Consider the following 16,518-nt stretch of genomic DNA (forward strand, 5'->3'; position numbering starts at 1 on the left):
CCTCTGCTTTTGCATGGTATGCAGATTTGTGTACCTTTACAGTCCTTACGATTATGGCCACTTTCTCCGCACTTGGTGCACGCCGGCTCCCTGGTGCACAGCCTGAGAATGTGGTCCAGGTCACCACAGTTGTGGCAACGAGGTACCACGACATAGTCTCTGGTGTTGATGGCATGGAAGCCAACATAGATCCTGCCCATTGTTGTGATGTTCTTCCACATCTGTGCTGTCACTTCAGCGACATGATGTACAACATCACGACCTCGTGGACCCGTTTTAAATCTAAGTTTAAAACAATTATTAAATTCTTCAGCGCTTAGATGCTCAAAATTTTGTGCCCTGATTGTCTCTGACAGCTCTTCATTCGTCATAATAGATGGCACGTCATAAAGTATGACGAGAGGATTTCTTTTTCTTGGTGGCTCACATTTCACCACTGAGTTCAGCTTTTGGTTCTTCAGCAGCTTTTCTTTATCCTCTTCCGAGGCAACTTCTACGATGACTGAGTTCCTACTCGGTTTGATTCTCTTTATCTTTATTTTATCCTTCACAGGGTCCACGGTTTTCGTGAATAACTCCTGTATTTTCTTTATGCTTGTGTCTTCTCCAGGAAGTGTTCTCAAAAAGACTGCCGTATCTGGCCTCTTAGTTACCTTATTTATTGTCTCTCTGGTGGTGTTGGGCTTGGTGGGAGCTTGCGCTGCCACTGCCGCCCAAGTTTTCACTGGCTGCTTTCTTAGTCTATTGTTTTCTTTTACTAATTCTTCTAGCCTACCTTCTAGTTTTGCATGGACAATGGCCCAAGCTGCCAATTCATTTTTAATGGCTGACATTCCGGCTTGGCTGATCTTGCCATTTTTTACAGATTGCTCCATGAGCGTAGTTATTCTGGCAAGTCTTTGCATAACTGACTCATTCTCGACCTGTCCCAGCTCGTCCTGAGGAGAGGGATCAGGCGCAGTAGACGCACGTTGAGGCGCACTCGAATCACTCGTATCTGTCGTCGCCATGATTTACGAGTGATATAAAAAAGGTGGGAGCCCGTCTCTTACCCCGGACCGGCTCCTCTGGCATGGGGGGGGACTTCTTGCAGCTCGCCCACCGACCTCGCCCCAAGGTCAAGGGCCCTCTCGAACTGCCGGGTTCAGCGCGCCGTTGCAAGCGCACTGGTCCCCATCGATGGCTCCGTCATCGGCGATTTCACGCGACGCTCCTCGGCAACTACACCCCGCACTCCGGAGAGGCGGATGCACCTCTCGCCCTTCGCCGCCTACTAGCCCAAGTTTCCACCCTTCGGCCAAGGACCCAGTCCTACTCAGGTGGCGGGCCGGTCCCCCAGACGTTCGGCGGTCTGGACCCAGTTAACCTGGCCCAGGCAGTGTCACCAGCTCCTGGGTTTGGCAGAACACGCCCCGGTTACCCAGGGGCGCGGCGAAGCGCCCTTGCCGACTCGCGCCGCGATCCCACGCCGACGAACGAAGTCGCCGGCATGCAGGGCTCCTGCTGGTCTGGGCCCTGCGAACAGAAAGAGACAGCTGTTCCTCCCTCGACACAGCTCCCCCTGTGCCACGCACCCTTCGCTTTCGCATCGGGTTGGGTCGCAGCTCTTCCTTTTGTCGCAAGGCACACCCGGGCAGGCCCGAGAAATACCGAGCTTAACGTCCGGCACCACTTGAAGGCGGAAAGAGCCACTTGAGAAGGAGAGGCTATATATGACGCATCACTTCCCTGTGGGCACGTCCGACTGGAAGCGATACGCCCCAGTGCGAACCCCTGTGCCTTACGGTGCGCCAGCGCGGACTGGCCCACGCCAAAAGGCGCACCGCGAGACAACAGGTCCCACGCCAGCCAAAGCGGTACGGCATAAGGTGGGACGAGGCATTCTGAATTACATTTTATAGATGTATTTCTCACAAATCTCTGAGCCTCTCGCGGTCGTCGTCGTCGTCGTCGTCGACGTCGCCGCCGCCGCTTCTGCAGAATTAGCAAATGGCCATCGTAGCAAATGCGGCGAGGGACACCCTGCCATCGATTCCGATTGCGCAAAGTGTGTGGTCTTGTTTTCCTGTCTATGTTTGGTCGGTCTCGTAAGAGGTTGAATGTAACGAATGGGTGGGAAAGAGTAAGGGGCAGCGGCTGTGTGGAACGAAAACACAATTCCTCAGGGGGTGTGAGCGTTTCGAGATGAATCGTATATAAGTTATACTTGGTCGTCAGTGACCGTGTGGCCTAATGGATAAGGCGTCGGACTTCGGATCCGAAGATTGCAAGTTCGAATCCTGTCGCGGTCGTGTTTTTCCAGTTCTGAGAAACAAACATACCGTTTTAATGTAGCAATTGTGCAGTACGAAACCGTCAGAATGTTGCTGTTGACCATTTTGTGCTTGGAGATGGTCTTGAGCTTGAAACACACACAAGAAGACCGGTTTTAACTAGCGAAATGGTCGGCAGAGTGCCCTCACCGCGAGGTTTGACTGGCACTTGCACATCTAAAACAACGTCGGAAAGTAACTCGTTCGGCTTTTGAGTCACGTCAAGTATGTGTGTTAATTTTGACGCCGCTAGCTCTGCAGATTGTCATGCAATTCCTTTACCTCTCAGAAATGATTATGAAATAAAAGTGAAGTACGTGACGAGTGTGACGTTAGGAAAACATTAGGCAGCATGGAGAGATTCTGTATGGGACCAACCAACCCAAACGAGTACTGTGTGATCTGCTACCCAGCAGGTACCCAACGAGGCAGCACGGCTAGCTCAGTCGGTATAGCATGAGACTCTTAATCATAGGGTCGTGGGTTCGAGCCCTACCCTGGGCGGAACGGAATTTTTCTCCGCTGCAGATGTAAATTACCGATTTTCTGATTAACGTGATGTAATGGAAATAGCAACTTTAAAATTTGCCTACGTCTCAATCAGTCGCAAGAAAACTGAAGGTGAAGGTGATTTTGTAGACATGTGAAGTGCAGGTGGTTTTGTTTGGAGAGAACATCGGCTACGTGTCAGATGTGTATCCAAGCAGTAATGGGTCGCCATAGCTGCAAATATTAGTGAAAAATATGAAGTGTTGTCAGCTGAAGTCTGAAGATTCAGACGACCGTACGGACGAAGTACGCAAAAGTTCCGCTAGGCCGCGCCCCTTTAGCTCAGTGGTAGAGCACTGGTCTAGTAAACCAGGAGTCGTGAGTTCCATCCTCACAGGAGGAAGACGAATTTTGGAAATCAGTTGCGCGTCATGGCCGTATAGCAAACAGTATCTGTGATGGCGAACAATTAGCGAGAGGCGTTTTATTAAGAATTACTCTCAGATGTGATTAAGGCGAATGGCGCTGATAAAGCATTTGCCAAAGCGGTACGGCATAAGGTGGGACGAGGCATTCTGAATTACATTTTATAGATGTATTTCTCATAAATCTCTGAGTCTCTCGCGGTCGTCGTCGTCGTCGTCGACGTCGCCGCCGCCGCTTCTGCAGAATTAGCAAATGGCCATCGTAGCAAATGCGGCGAGGGACACCCTGCCATCGAATCCGATTGCGCAAAGTGTGTGGTCTTGTTTTCCTGTCTATGTTTGGTCGGTCTCGTAAGAGGTTGAATGTAACGAATGGGTGGGAAAGAGTAAGGGGCAGCGGCTGTGTGGAACGAAAACACAATTCCTCAGGGGGTGTGAGCGTTTCGAGATGAATCGTATATAAGTTATACTTGGTCGTCAGTGACCGTGTGGCCTAATGGATAAGGCGTCGGACTTCGGATCCGAAGATTGCAGGTTCGAATCCTGTCACGGTCGTGTTTTTCCAGTTCTGAGAAACAAACATACCGTTTTAATGTAACAATTGTGCAGTACGAAACCGTCTGAATGTTGCTGTTGACCATTTTGTGCTTGAAGATGGTCTTGAGCTTGAAACACACACAAGAAGACCGGTGTTAACTAGCGAAATGGTCGGCAGAGTGCCCTCACCGCGAAGTTTGACTGGCACTTGCACATCTAAAACAACGTCGGAAAGTAACTCGTTCGGCTTTTGAGTCACGTCAAGTATGTGTGTTAATTTTGACGCCGCTAGCTCTGCAGATTGTCATGCAATTCCTTTACCTCTCAGAAATGATTATGAAATAAAAGTGAAGTACGTGACGAGTGTCGTTAGGAAAACATTAGGCAGCATGGAGAGATTCTGTATGGGACCAACCAACCCAAACGAGTACTGTGTGATCTGCTACCCAGGAGGTACCCAACGAGGCAGCACGGCTAGCTCAGTCGGTAGAGCATGAGACTCTTAATCACAGGGTCGTGGGTTCGAGCCCTTCGCTGGGCGGAACGGAATTTTTCTCCACTGCAGATGTAAATTACCAATTTTCTGATTAACGTGATGTAATGGAAATAGCAACTTTAAAATTTGCCTACGTCTCAATCAGTCGCAAGAAAACTGTATTTGAAGGTGAAGGTGATTTTGTAGACATGTGAAAGTCATGTTCTGAAGTGCAGGTGGTTTTGTTTGGAGAGAACATCGGCTAAGTGTCAGATGTGTATCCAAGCAGTAATGGGTCGCCATAGCTGCTAATATTAGTCAAAAATATGAAGTGTTGTCAGCTGAAGTCTGAAGATTCAGACGACCGTGCGGCGAAGTACGCAAAAGTTCCGCTAGGCCGCGCCTCTTTAGCTCAGTGGTAGAGCACTGGTCTAGTAAACCAGGAGTCGTGAGTTCCATCCTTACAGGAGGAAGACGAATTTTGGAAATCAGTTGCGCGTCATGGCCGTATAGCAAACAGTATCTGTGATGGCGAACAATTAGCGAGAGGCGTTTTATTAAGAATTACTCTCAGATGTGATTAAGGCGAATGGCGCTGATAAAGCATTTGCCAAAGCGGTACGGCATAAGGTGGGACGAGGCATTCTGAATTACATTTTATAGATGTATTTCTCACAAATCTCTGAGCCTCTCGCGGTCGTCGTCGTCGTCGTCGTCGTCGTCGTCGCCGCCGCCGCTTCTGCAGAATTAGCAAATGGCCATCGTAGCAAATGCGGCGAGGGACACCCTGCCATCGATTCCGATTGCGCAAAGTGTGTGGTCTTGTTTTCCTGTCTATGTTTGGTCGGTCTCGTAAGAGGTTGAATGTAACGAATGGGTGGGAAAGAGTAAGGGGCAGCGGCTGTGTGGAACGAAAACACAATTCCTCAGGGGGTGTGAGCGTTTCGAGATGAATCGTATATAAGTTATACTCGGTCGTCAGTGACCGTGTGGCCTAATGGATAAGGCGTCGGACTTAGGATCCGAAGATTGCAGGTTCGAATCCTGTCACGGTCGTGTTTTTCCAGTTCTGAGAAACAAACATACCGTTTTAATGTAGCAATTGTGCAGTACGAAACCGTCTGAATGTTGCTGTTGACCATTTTGTGCTCGGGGATGGTCTTGAGCTTGAAACACACACAAGAAGACCGGTTTTAACTAGCGAAATGGTCGGCAGAGTGCCCTCACCGCGAGGTTTGACTGGCACTTGCACATCTAAAACAACGTCGGAAAGTAACTCGTTCGGCTTTTGAGTCACGTCAAGTATGTGTGTTAATTTTGACGCCGCTAGCTCTGCAGATTGTCATGCAATTCCTTTACCTCTCAGAAATGATTATGAAATAAAAGTGAAGTACGTGACGAGTGTCGTTAGGAAAACATTAGGCAGCATGGAGAGATTCTGTATGGGACCAAACAACCCAAACGAGTACTGTGTGATCTGCTACCCAGGAGGTACCCAACGAGGCAGCACGGCTAGCTCAGTCGGTAGAGCATGAGACTCTTAATCACAGGGTCGTGGGTTCGAGCCCTTCGCTGGGCGGAACGGAATTTTTCTCCACTGCAGATGTAAATTACCGATTTTCTGATTAACGTGATGTAATGGTAATAGTAACTTTAAAATTTGCCTACGTCTCAATCAGTCGCAAGAAAACTGTATATGAAGGTGAAGGTGACTTTGTAGACATGTGTGAAAGTCATGTTCTGAAGTGCAGGTGATTTTGTTTGGAGAGAACATCGGCTACGTGTCAGATGTGTAGCCAAGCAGTAATGGGTCGCCATAGCTGCTAATATTAGTGAAAAATATGAAGTGTTGTCAGCTGAAGTCTGATGATTCAGACGACCGTGCGGCGAAGTACGCAAAAGTTCCGCTAGGCCGCGCCTCTTTAGCTCAGTGGTAGAGCACTGGTCTAGTAAACCAGGAGTCGTGAGTTCCATCGTTACAGGAGAAAGACGAATTTTGGAAATCAGTTGCGCGTCATGGCCGTATAGCAAACAGTATCTGTGATGGCGAACAATTAGCGAGAGGCGTTTTATTAAGAATTACTCTCAGATGTGATTAAGGCGAATGGCGCTGATAAAGCATTTGCCAAAGCGGTACGGCATAAGGTGGGACGAGGCATTCTGAATTACATTTTATAGATGTATTTCTCACAAATCTCTGAGCCTCTCGCGGTCGTCGTCGTCGTCGTCGTCGTCGCCGCCGCCGCTTCTGCAGAATTAGTAAATGGCCATCTTAGCAAATGCGGCGAGGGACACCCTGCCATCGATTCCGACTGCGCAAAGTGTGTGGTCTTGTTTTCCTGTCTATGTTTGGTCGGTCTCGTAAGAGGTTGAATGTAACGAATGGGTGGGAATGAGTAAGGGGCAGCGGCTGTGTGCAACGAAAACACAATTCCTCAGGGGGTGTGAGCGTTTCGAGATAAGTCGTATATAAGTTACACTTGGTTGTCAGTGACCGTGTGGCCTAATGGATAAGGCGTCGGACTTCGGATCCGAAGATTGCAGGTTTGAATCCTGTCACGGCCGTGTTTTTCCAGTTCTGAAAAACAAACATACCGTTTTAATGTAGCAATTGTGCAGTACGAAACCGTCTGAATGTTGCTGTTGACCATTTTGTGCTTGGAGATGGTCTTGAGCTTGAAACACACACAAGAAGACCGGTGTTAACTAGCGAAATGGTCGGCAGAGTGCCCTCACCGCGAGGTTTGACTGGCACTTGCACATCTAAAACAACGTCGGAAAGTAACTCGTTCGGCTTTTGAGTCACGTCAAGTATGTGTGTTAATTTTGACGCCGCTAGCTCTGCAGATTGTCATGCAATTCCTTTACCTCTCAGAAATGATTATGAAATAAAAGTGAAGTACGTGACGAGTGTGACGTTAGGAAAACATTAGGCAGCATGGAGAGATTCTGTATAGGACCAACCAACCCAAACGATTACTGTGTGATCTGCTACCCAGCAGGTACCCAACGAGGCAGCGCGGCTAGCTCAGTCGGTACAGCATGAGACTCTTAATCATAGGGTCGTGGGTTCGAGCCCTACCCTGGGCGGAACGGAATTTTTCTGCGCTGCAGATGTAAATTACCGATTTTCTGATTAACGTGATGTAATGGAAATAGCAACTTTAAAATTTGCCTACGTCTCAATCAGTCGCAAGAAAACTGAAGGTGAAGGTGATTTTGTAGACATGTGAAAGTCATGTTCTGAAGTGCAGGTGGTTTTGTTTGGAGAGAACATCGGCTACGTGTCAGATGTGTATCCAAGCAGTAATGGGTCGCCATAGCTGCTAATATTAGTCAAAAATATGAAGTGTTGTCAGCTGAAGTATGATGATTCAGACGACCGTGCGGCGAAGTACGCAAAAGTTCCGCTAGGCCGCGCCTCTTTAGCTCAGTGGTAGAGCACTGGTCTAGTAAACCAGGAGTCGTGAGTTCCATCCTTACAGGAGGAAGACGAATTTTGGAAATCAGTTGCGCGTCATGGCCGTATAGCAAACAGTATCTGTGATGGCGAACAATTAGCGAGAGGCGTTTTATTAAGAATTACTCTCAGATGTGATTAAGGCGAATGGCGCTGATAAAGCATTTGCCAAAGCGGTACGGCATAAGGTGGGACGAGGCATTCTGAATTACATTTTATAGATGTATTTCTCACAAATCTCTGAGCCTCTCGCGGTCGTCGTCGTCGTCGTCGCCGCCGCCGCTTCTGCAGAATTAGCAAACGGCCATCGTAGCAAATGCGGCGAGGGACACCCTGCCATCGATTCCGATTGCGCAAAGTGTGTGGTCTTGTTTTCCTGTCTATGTTTGGTCGGTCTCGTAAGAGGTTGAATGTAACGAATGGGTGGGAAAGAGTAAGGGGCAGCGGCTGTGTGGAACAAAAACACAATTCCTCAGGGGGTGTGAGCGTTTCGAGATGAATCGTATATAAGTTATACTTGGTCGTCAGTGACCGTGTGGCCTAATGGGTAAGGCGTCGGACTTCGGATCCGAAGATTGCAGGTTCGAATCCTGTCACTGTCGTGTTTTTCCAGTTCTGAGAAACAAACATACCGTTTTAATGTAGCAATTGTGCAGTACGAAACCGTCTGAATGTTGCTGTTGACCATTTTGTGCTTGGAGATGGTCTTGAGCTTGAAACACACACAAGAAGACCGGTTTTAACTAGCGAAATGGTCGGCAGAGTGCCCTCACCGCGAGGTTTGACTGGCACTTGCACATCTAAAACAACGTCGGAAAGTAACTCGTTCGGCTTTTGAGTCACGTCAAGTATGTGTGTTAATTTTGACGCCGCTAGCTCTGCAGATTGTCATGCAATTCCTTTACCTCTCAGAAATGATTATGAAATAAAAGTGAAGTACGTGACGAGTGTGACGTTAGGAAAACATTAGGCAGCATGGAGAGATTCTGTATGGGACCAACCAACCCAAACGAGTACTGTGTGATCTGCTACCCAGGAGGTACCCAACGAGGCAGCACGGCTAGCTCAGTCGGTAGAGCATGAGACTCTTAATCACAGGGTCGTTGGTTCGAGCCCTTCGGTGGGCGGAACGGAATTTTTCTCCACTGCAGATGTAAATTACCGATTTTCTGATTAACGTGATGTAATGGAAATAGCAACTTTAAAATTTGAATACGTCTCAATCAGTCGCAAGAAAACTGTATTTGAAGGTGAAGGTGATATTGTAGACATGTGAAAGTCATGTTCTGAAGTGCAGGTGGTTTTGTTTGGAGAGAACATCGGCTACGTGTCAGATGTGTATCCAAGCAGTAATGGGTCGCCATAGCTGCAAATATTAGTGAAAAATATGAAGTGTTGTCAGCTGAAGTCTGAAGATTCAGACGACCGTACGGACGAAGTACGCAAAAGTTCCGCTAGGCCGCGCCCCTATAGCTCAGTGGTAGAGCACTGGTCTAGTAAACCAGGAGTCGTGAGTTCCATCCTCACAGGAGGAAGACGAATTTTGGAAATCAGTTGCGCGTCATGGCCGTATAGCAAACAGTATCTGTGATGGCGAACAATTAGCGAGAGGCGTTTTATTAAGAATTACTCTCAGATGTGATTAAGGCGAATGGCGCTGATAAAGCATTTGCCAAAGCGGTACGGCATAAGGTGGGACGAGGCATTCTGAATTACATTTTATAGATGTATTTCTCATAAATCTCTGAGCCTCTCGCGGTCGTCGTCGTCGTCGTCGTCGACGTCGCCGCCGCCGCCGCCGCCGCCGCCGCCGCCGCCGCTTCTGCAGAATTAGCAAATGGCCATCGTAGCAAATGCGGCGAGGGACACCCTGCCATCGATTCCGATTGCGCAAAGTGTGTGGTCTTGTTTTCCTGTCTATGTTTGGTCGGTCTCGTAAGAGGTTGAATGTAACGAATGGGTGGGAAAGAGTAAGGGGCAGCGGCTGTGTGGAACGAAAACACAATTCCTCAGGGGGTGTGAGCGTTTCGAGATGAATCGTATATAAGTTATACTTGGTCGTCAGTGACCGTGTGGCCTAATGGATAAGGCGTCGGACTTCGGATCCGAAGATTGCAGTTTCGAATCCAGTCACGGTCGTGTTTTTCCAGTTCTGAGAAACAAACATACCGTTTTAATGTAGCAATTGTGCAGTACGAAACCGTCTGAATGTTGCTGTTGACCATTTTGTGCTTGGAGATGGTCTTGAGCTTGAAACACACACAAGAAGACCGGTTTTAACTAGCGAAATGGTCGGCAGAGTGCCCTCACCGCGACGTTTGACTGGCACTTGCACGTCTAAAACAACGTCGGAAAGTAACTCGTTCGGCTTTTGAGTCACGTCAAGTATGTGTGTTAATTTTGACGCCGCTAGCTCTGCAGATTGTCATGCAATTCCTTTACCTCTCAGAAATGATTATGAAATAAAAGTGAAGTACGTGACGAGTGTCGTTAGGAAAACATTAGGCAGCATGGAGAGATTCTGTATGGGACCAAACAACCCAAACGAGTACTGTGTGATCTGCTACCCAGCAGGTTCCCAACGAGGCAGCACGGCTAGCTCAGTCGGTAGAGCATGAGACTCTTAATCATAGGGTCGTGGGTTCGAGCCCTACCCTGGGCGGAACGGAATTTTTCTCCGCTGCAGATGTAAATTACCGATTTTCTGATTAACGTGATGTAATGGAAATAGCAACTTTAAAATTTGCCCACGTCTCAATCAGTCGCAAGAAAACTGAAGGTGAAGGTGATTTTGTAGACATGTGAAAGTCATGTTCTGAAGTGCAGGTGGTTTTGTTTGGAGAGAACATCGGCTACGTGTCAGATGTGTATCCAAGCAGTAATGGGTCGCCATAGCTGCAAATATTAGTGAAAAATATGAAGTGTTGTCAGCTGAAGTCTGAAGATTCAGACGACCGTACGGACGAAGTACGCAAAAGTTCCGCTAGGCCGCGCCCCTTTAGCTCAGTGGTAGAGCACTGGTCTAGTAAACCAGGAGTCGTGAGTTCCATCCTCACAGGAGGAAGACGAATTTTGGAAATCAGTTGCGCGTCATGGCCGTATAGCAAACAGTATCTGTGATGGCGAACAATTAGCGAGAGGCGTTTTATTAAGAATTACTCTCAGATGTGATTAAGGCGAATGGCGCTGATAAAGCATTTGCCAAAGCTGTACGGCATAAGGTGGGACGAGGCATTCTGAATTACATTTTATAGATGTATTTCTCACAAATCTCTGAGCCTCTCGCGGTCGTCGTCTTCGTCGTCGTCGCCGCCGCCGCTTCTGCAGAATTAGCAAATGGCCATCGTAGCAAATGCGGCGAGGGACACCCTGCCATCGATTCCGATTGCGCTAAGTGTGTGGTCTTGTTTTCCTGTCTATGTTTGGTCGGTCTCGTAAGAGGTTGAATGTAACGAATGGGTGGGAAAGAGTAAGGGGCAGCGGCTGTGTGGAACGAAAACACAATTCCTCAGGGGGTGTGAGCGTTTCGAGATGAATCGTATATAAGTTATACTTGGTCGTCAGTGACCGTGTGGCCTAATGGATAAGGCGTCGGACTTCGGATCCGAAGATTGCAGGTTCGAATCCTGTCACTGTCGTGTTTTTCCAGTTCTGAGAAACAAACATACCGTTTTAATGTAGCAATTGTGCAGTACGAAACCGTCTGAATGTTGCTGTTGACCATTTTGTGCTTGGAGATGGTCTTGAGCTTGAAACACACACAAGAAGACCGGTTTTAACTTGCGAAATGGTCGGCAGAGTGCCCTCACCGCGAGGTTTGACTGGCACTTGCACATCTAAAACAACGTCGGAAAGTAACTCGTTCGGCTTTTGAGTCACGTCAAGTATGTGTGTTAATTTTGACGCCGCTAGCTCTGCAGATTGTCATGCAATTCCTTTACCTCTCAGAAATGATTATGAAATAAAAGTGAAGTACGTGACGAGTGTGACGTTAGGAAAACATTAGGCAGCATGGAGAGATTCTGTATGGGACCAACCAACCCAAACGAGTACTGTGTGATCTGCTACCCTGCAGGTTCCCAACGAGGCAGCACGGCTAGCTCAGTCGGTAGAGCATGAGACTCTTAATCATAGGGTCGTGGGTTCGAGCCCTACCCTGGGCGGAACGGAATTTTTCTCCGCTGCAGATGTAAATTACCGATTTTCTGATTAACGTGATGTAATGGAAATAGCAACTTTAAAATTTGCCTACGTCTCAATCAGTCGCAAGAAAACTGAAGGTGAAGGTGATTTTGTAGACATGTGAAAGTCATGTTCTGAAGTGCAGGTGGTTTTGTTTGCAGAGAACATCGGCTACGTGTCAGATGTGTATCCAAGCAGTAATGGGTCGCCATAGCTGCAAATATTAGTGAAAAATATGAAGTGTTGTCAGCTGAAGTCTGAAGATTCAGACGACCGTACGGACGAAGTACGCAAAAGTTCCGCTAGGCCGCGCCCCTTTAGCTCAGTGGTAGAGCACTGGTCTAGTAAACCAGGAGTCGTGAGTTCCATCCTCACAGGAGGAAGACGAATTTTGGAAATCAGTTGCGCGTCATGTTCGTATAGCAAACAGTATCTGTGATGGCGAACAATTAGCGAGAGGCGTTTTATTAAGAATTACTCTCAGATGTGATTAAGGCGAATGGCGCTGATAAAGCATTTGCCAAAGCGGTACGGCATAAGGTGGGACGAGGCATTCTGAATTACATTTTATAGATGTATTTCTCATAAATCTCTGAGCCTCTCGCGGTCGTCGTCGTCGTCGTCGTCGACGTCGCCGCCCCGCCGCCGCCGCTTCTGCAGAATTAGCAAATGGCCATCGTAGCAAATGCGGCGAGGGACACCCTGCCATCGATTCCGATTGCGCAAAGTGTGTGGTCTTGTTTTCCTGTCTATGTTTGGTCGGTCTCGTAAGAGGTTGAATGTAACGAATGGGTGGGAAAGAGTAAGGGGCAGCGGCTGTGTGGAACGAAAACACAATTCCTCAGGGGGTGTGAGCGTTTCGAGATGAATCGTATATAAGTTATACTTGGTCGTCAGTGACCGTGTGGCCTAATGGATAAGGCGTCGGACTTCGGATCCGAAGATTGCAGGTTCGAATCCAGTCACGGTCGTGTTTTTCCAGTTCTGAGAAACAAACATACCGTTTTAATGTAGCAATTGTGCAGTACGAAACCGTCTGAATGTTGCTGTTGACCATTTTGTGCTTGGAGATGGTCTTGAGCTTGAAACACACACAAGAAGACCGGTTTTAAATAGCGAAATGGTCGGCAGAGTGCCCTCACCGCGAGGTTTGACTGGCACTTGCACATCTAAAACAACGTCGGAAAGTAACTCGTTCGGCTTTTGAGTCACGTCAAGTATGTGTGTTAATTTTGACGCCGCTAGCTCTGCAGATTGTCATGCAATTCCTTTACCTCTCAGAAATGATTATGAAATAAAAGTGAAGTACGTGACGAGTGTCGTTAGGAAAACATTAGGCAGCATGGAGAGCTTCTGTATGGGACCAACCAACCCAAACGAGTACTGTGTGATCTGCTACCCAGCAGGTACCCAACGAGGCAGCACGGCTAGCTCAGTCGGTAGAGCATGAGACTTTTAATCATAGGGTCGTGGGTTCGAGCCCTACCCTGGGCGGAACGGAATTTTTCTCCGCTGCAGATGTAAATTACCGATTTTCTGATTAACGTGATGTAATGGAAATAGCAACTTTAAAATTTGCCTACGTCTCAATCAGTCGCAAGAAAACTGAAGGTGAAGGTGATTTTGTAGACATGTGAAAGTCATTCTCTGAAGTGCAGGTGGTTTTGTTTGGAGAGAACATCGGCTACGTGTCAGATGTGTATCCAAGCAGTAATGGGTCGCCATAGCTGCAAATATTAGTGAAAAATATGAAGTGTTGTCAGCTGAAGTCTGAAGATTCAGACGACCGTACGGACGAAGTACGCAAAAGTTCCGCTAGGCCGCGCCTCTTTAGCTCAGTGGTAGAGCACTGGTCTAGTAAACCAGGAGTCGTGAGTTCCATCCTCACAGGAGGAAGACGAATTTTGGAAATCAGTTGCGCGTCATGGCCGTATAGCAAACAGTATCTGTGATGGCGAACAATTAGCGAGAGGCGTTTTATTAAGAATTACTCTCAGATGTGATTAAGGCGAATGGCGCTGATAAAGCATTTGCCAAAGCGGTACGGCATAAGGTGGGACGAGGCATTCTGAATCACATTTTATAGATGTATTTCTCACAAATCTCTGAGCCTCTCGCGGTCGTCGTCGTCGTCGTCGTCGTCGCCGCCGCCGCTTCTGCAGAATTAGCAAACGGCCATCGTAGCAAATGCGGCGAGGGACACCCTGCCATCGATTCCGATTGCGCAAAGTGTGTGGTCTTGTTTTCCTGTCTATGTTTGGTCGGTCTCGTAAGAGGTTGAATGTAACGAATGGGTGGGAAAGAGTAAGGGGCAGCGGCTGTGTGGAACGAAAACACAATTCCTCAGGGGGTGTGAGCGTTTCGAGATGAATCGTATATAAGTTATACTTGGTCGTCAGTGACCGTGTGGCCTAATGGATAAGGCGTCGGACTTCGGATCCGAAGATTGCAGGTTCGAATCCTGTCACGGTCGTGTTTTTCCAGTTCTGAGAAACAAACATACCGTTTTAATGTAGCAATTGTGCAGTACGAAACCGTCTGAATGTTGCTGTTGACCATATTGTGCTTGAAGATGGTCTTGAGCTTGAAACACACACAAGAAGACCGGTGTTAACTAGCGAAATGGTCGGCAGAGTGCCCTCACCGCGAAGTTTGACTGGCACTTGCACATCTAAAACAACGTCGGAAAGTAACTCGTTCGGCTTTTGAGTCACGTCAAGTATGTGTGTTAATTTTGACGCCGCTAGCTCTGCAGATTGTCTTGCAATTCCTTTACCTCTCAGAAATGATTATGAAATAAAAGTGAAGTACGTGACGAGTGTCGTTAGGAAAATATTAGGCAGCATGGAGAGATTCTGTATGGGACCAACCAACCCAAACGAGTACTGTGTGATCTGCTACACAGCAGGTACCCAACGAGGCAGCACGGCTAGCTCAGTCGGTAGAGCATGAGACTCTTAATCACAGGGTCGTGGGTTCGAGCCCTTCGCTGGGCGGAACGGAATTTTTCTCCACTGCAGATGTAAATTACCGATTTTCTGATTAACGTGATGTAATGGAAATAGCAACTTTAAAATTTGCCTACGTCTCAATCAGTCGCAGGAAAACTGTATTTGAAGGTGAAGGTGATTTTGTAGACATGTGTGAAAGTCATGTTCTGAAGTGCAGGTGATTTTGTTTGGAGAGAACATCGGTACGTGTCAGATGTGTATCCAAGCAGTAATGGGTCGCCATAGCTGCAAATATTAGTGAAAAATATGAAGTGTTGTCAGCTGAAGTCTGAAGATTCAGACGACCGTACGGACGAAGTACGCAAAAGTTCCGCTAGGCCGCGCCTCTTTAGCTCAGTGGTAGAGCACTGGTCTAGTAAACCAGGAGTCGTGAGTTCCATCCTCACAGGAGGAAGACGAATTTTGGAAATCAGTTGCGCGTCATGGCCGTATAGCAAACAGTATCTGTGATGGCGAACAATTAGCGAGAGGCGTTTTATTAAGAATTACTCTCAGATGTGATTAAGGCGAATGGCGCTGATAAAGCATTTGCCAAAGCCGTACGGCATAAGGTGGGACGAGGCATTCTGAATTACATTTTATAGATGTATTTCTCATAAATCTCTGAGACTCTCGCGGTCGTCGTCGTCGTCGTCGACGTCGCCGCCGCCGCTTCTGCAGAATTAGCAAATGGCCATCGTAGCAAATGCGGCGAGGGACACCCTGCCATCGATTCCGATTGCGCAAAGTGTGTGGTCTTGTTTTCCTGTCTATGTTTGGTCGGTCTCGTAAGAGGTTGAATGTAACGAATGGGTGGGAAAGAGTAAGGGGCAGCGGCTGTGTGGAACGAAAACACAATTCCTCAGGGGGTGTGAGCGTTTCGAGATGAATCGTATATAAGTTATACTTGGTCGTCAGTGACGGTGTGGCCTAATGGATAAGGCGTCGGACTTCGGATCCGAAGATTGCACGTTCGAATCCTGTCACGGTCGTGTTTTTCCAGTTCTGAGAAACAAACATACCGTTTTAATGTAACAATTGTGCAGTACGAAACCGTCTGAATGTTGCTGTTGACCATTTTGTGCTTGGAGATGGTCTTGAGCTTGAAACACACACAAGAAGACCGGTGTTAACTAGCGAAATGGTCGGCAGAGTGCCCTCACCGCGAGGTTTGACTGGCACTTGCACATCTAAAACAACGTCGGAAAGTAACTCGTTCGGCTTTTGAGTCACGTCAAGTATGTGTGTTAATTTTGACGCCGCTAGCTCTGCAGATTGTCATGCAATTCCTTTACCTCTCAGAAATGATTATGAAATAAAAGTGAAGTACGTGACGAGTGTCGTTAGGAAAACATTAGGCAGCATGGAGAGCTTCTGTATGGGACCAACCAACCCAAACGAGTACTGTGTGATCTGCTACCCAGCACGTACCCAACGAGGCAGCACGGCTAGCTGAGTCGGTAGAGCATGAGACTCTCAATCACAGGGTCGTGGGTTCGAGCTCTTCGATGGGCGGACCGGAATTTTTCTCCACTGCAGATGTAAATTACCGATTTTCTGATTAACGTGATGTAATGGAAATAGCAACTTTAAAATTTGCCTACGTCTCAATCAGTCGCAAGAAAACTGTATTTGAAGGTGAAGGTGA

General features: G+C 47.7%; 13 non-coding genes across 13 annotated transcripts; all 13 read left to right on the top strand.

The window, feature by feature from the left end:
• Positions 1-2,218: 2,218 nt before the first annotated feature.
• Trnar-ucg (transfer RNA arginine (anticodon UCG)) lies at positions 2,219-2,291 on the top strand. The gene has a single exon. It is a non-coding gene; the product is annotated as a tRNA-Arg (tRNA).
• Positions 2,292-3,708: 1,417 nt separating this feature from the next.
• Trnar-ucg (transfer RNA arginine (anticodon UCG)) lies at positions 3,709-3,781 on the top strand. The gene has a single exon. It is a non-coding gene; the product is annotated as a tRNA-Arg (tRNA).
• Positions 3,782-4,231: 450 nt separating this feature from the next.
• Trnak-cuu (transfer RNA lysine (anticodon CUU)) lies at positions 4,232-4,304 on the top strand. Its single transcript has one exon. It is a non-coding gene; the product is annotated as a tRNA-Lys (tRNA).
• Positions 4,305-5,221: 917 nt separating this feature from the next.
• On the top strand, positions 5,222-5,294 carry Trnal-uag (transfer RNA leucine (anticodon UAG)). Its single transcript has one exon. It is a non-coding gene; the product is annotated as a tRNA-Leu (tRNA).
• A 450-nt stretch (positions 5,295-5,744) lies between these two features.
• Trnak-cuu (transfer RNA lysine (anticodon CUU)) lies at positions 5,745-5,817 on the top strand. Its single transcript has one exon. It is a non-coding gene; the product is annotated as a tRNA-Lys (tRNA).
• A 913-nt stretch (positions 5,818-6,730) lies between these two features.
• Positions 6,731-6,803, top strand: Trnar-ucg (transfer RNA arginine (anticodon UCG)). The gene has a single exon. It is a non-coding gene; the product is annotated as a tRNA-Arg (tRNA).
• Positions 6,804-8,227: 1,424 nt separating this feature from the next.
• Positions 8,228-8,300, top strand: Trnar-ucg (transfer RNA arginine (anticodon UCG)). The gene has a single exon. It is a non-coding gene; the product is annotated as a tRNA-Arg (tRNA).
• A 2,963-nt stretch (positions 8,301-11,263) lies between these two features.
• On the top strand, positions 11,264-11,336 carry Trnar-ucg (transfer RNA arginine (anticodon UCG)). The gene has a single exon. It is a non-coding gene; the product is annotated as a tRNA-Arg (tRNA).
• A 1,442-nt stretch (positions 11,337-12,778) lies between these two features.
• Trnar-ucg (transfer RNA arginine (anticodon UCG)) lies at positions 12,779-12,851 on the top strand. The gene has a single exon. It is a non-coding gene; the product is annotated as a tRNA-Arg (tRNA).
• Positions 12,852-13,704: 853 nt separating this feature from the next.
• On the top strand, positions 13,705-13,776 carry Trnat-agu (transfer RNA threonine (anticodon AGU)). Its single transcript has one exon. It is a non-coding gene; the product is annotated as a tRNA-Thr (tRNA).
• A 504-nt stretch (positions 13,777-14,280) lies between these two features.
• On the top strand, positions 14,281-14,353 carry Trnar-ucg (transfer RNA arginine (anticodon UCG)). The gene has a single exon. It is a non-coding gene; the product is annotated as a tRNA-Arg (tRNA).
• A 450-nt stretch (positions 14,354-14,803) lies between these two features.
• Positions 14,804-14,876, top strand: Trnak-cuu (transfer RNA lysine (anticodon CUU)). The gene has a single exon. It is a non-coding gene; the product is annotated as a tRNA-Lys (tRNA).
• Positions 14,877-15,213: 337 nt separating this feature from the next.
• Positions 15,214-15,285, top strand: Trnat-agu (transfer RNA threonine (anticodon AGU)). Its single transcript has one exon. It is a non-coding gene; the product is annotated as a tRNA-Thr (tRNA).
• Positions 15,286-16,518: the final 1,233 nt, after the last annotated feature.

Source organism: Schistocerca gregaria, chromosome 11 (assembly GCF_023897955.1).
Source record: "Schistocerca gregaria isolate iqSchGreg1 chromosome 11, iqSchGreg1.2, whole genome shotgun sequence".
Classification (NCBI taxonomy): Eukaryota; Metazoa; Arthropoda; class Insecta; order Orthoptera; family Acrididae; genus Schistocerca; species Schistocerca gregaria.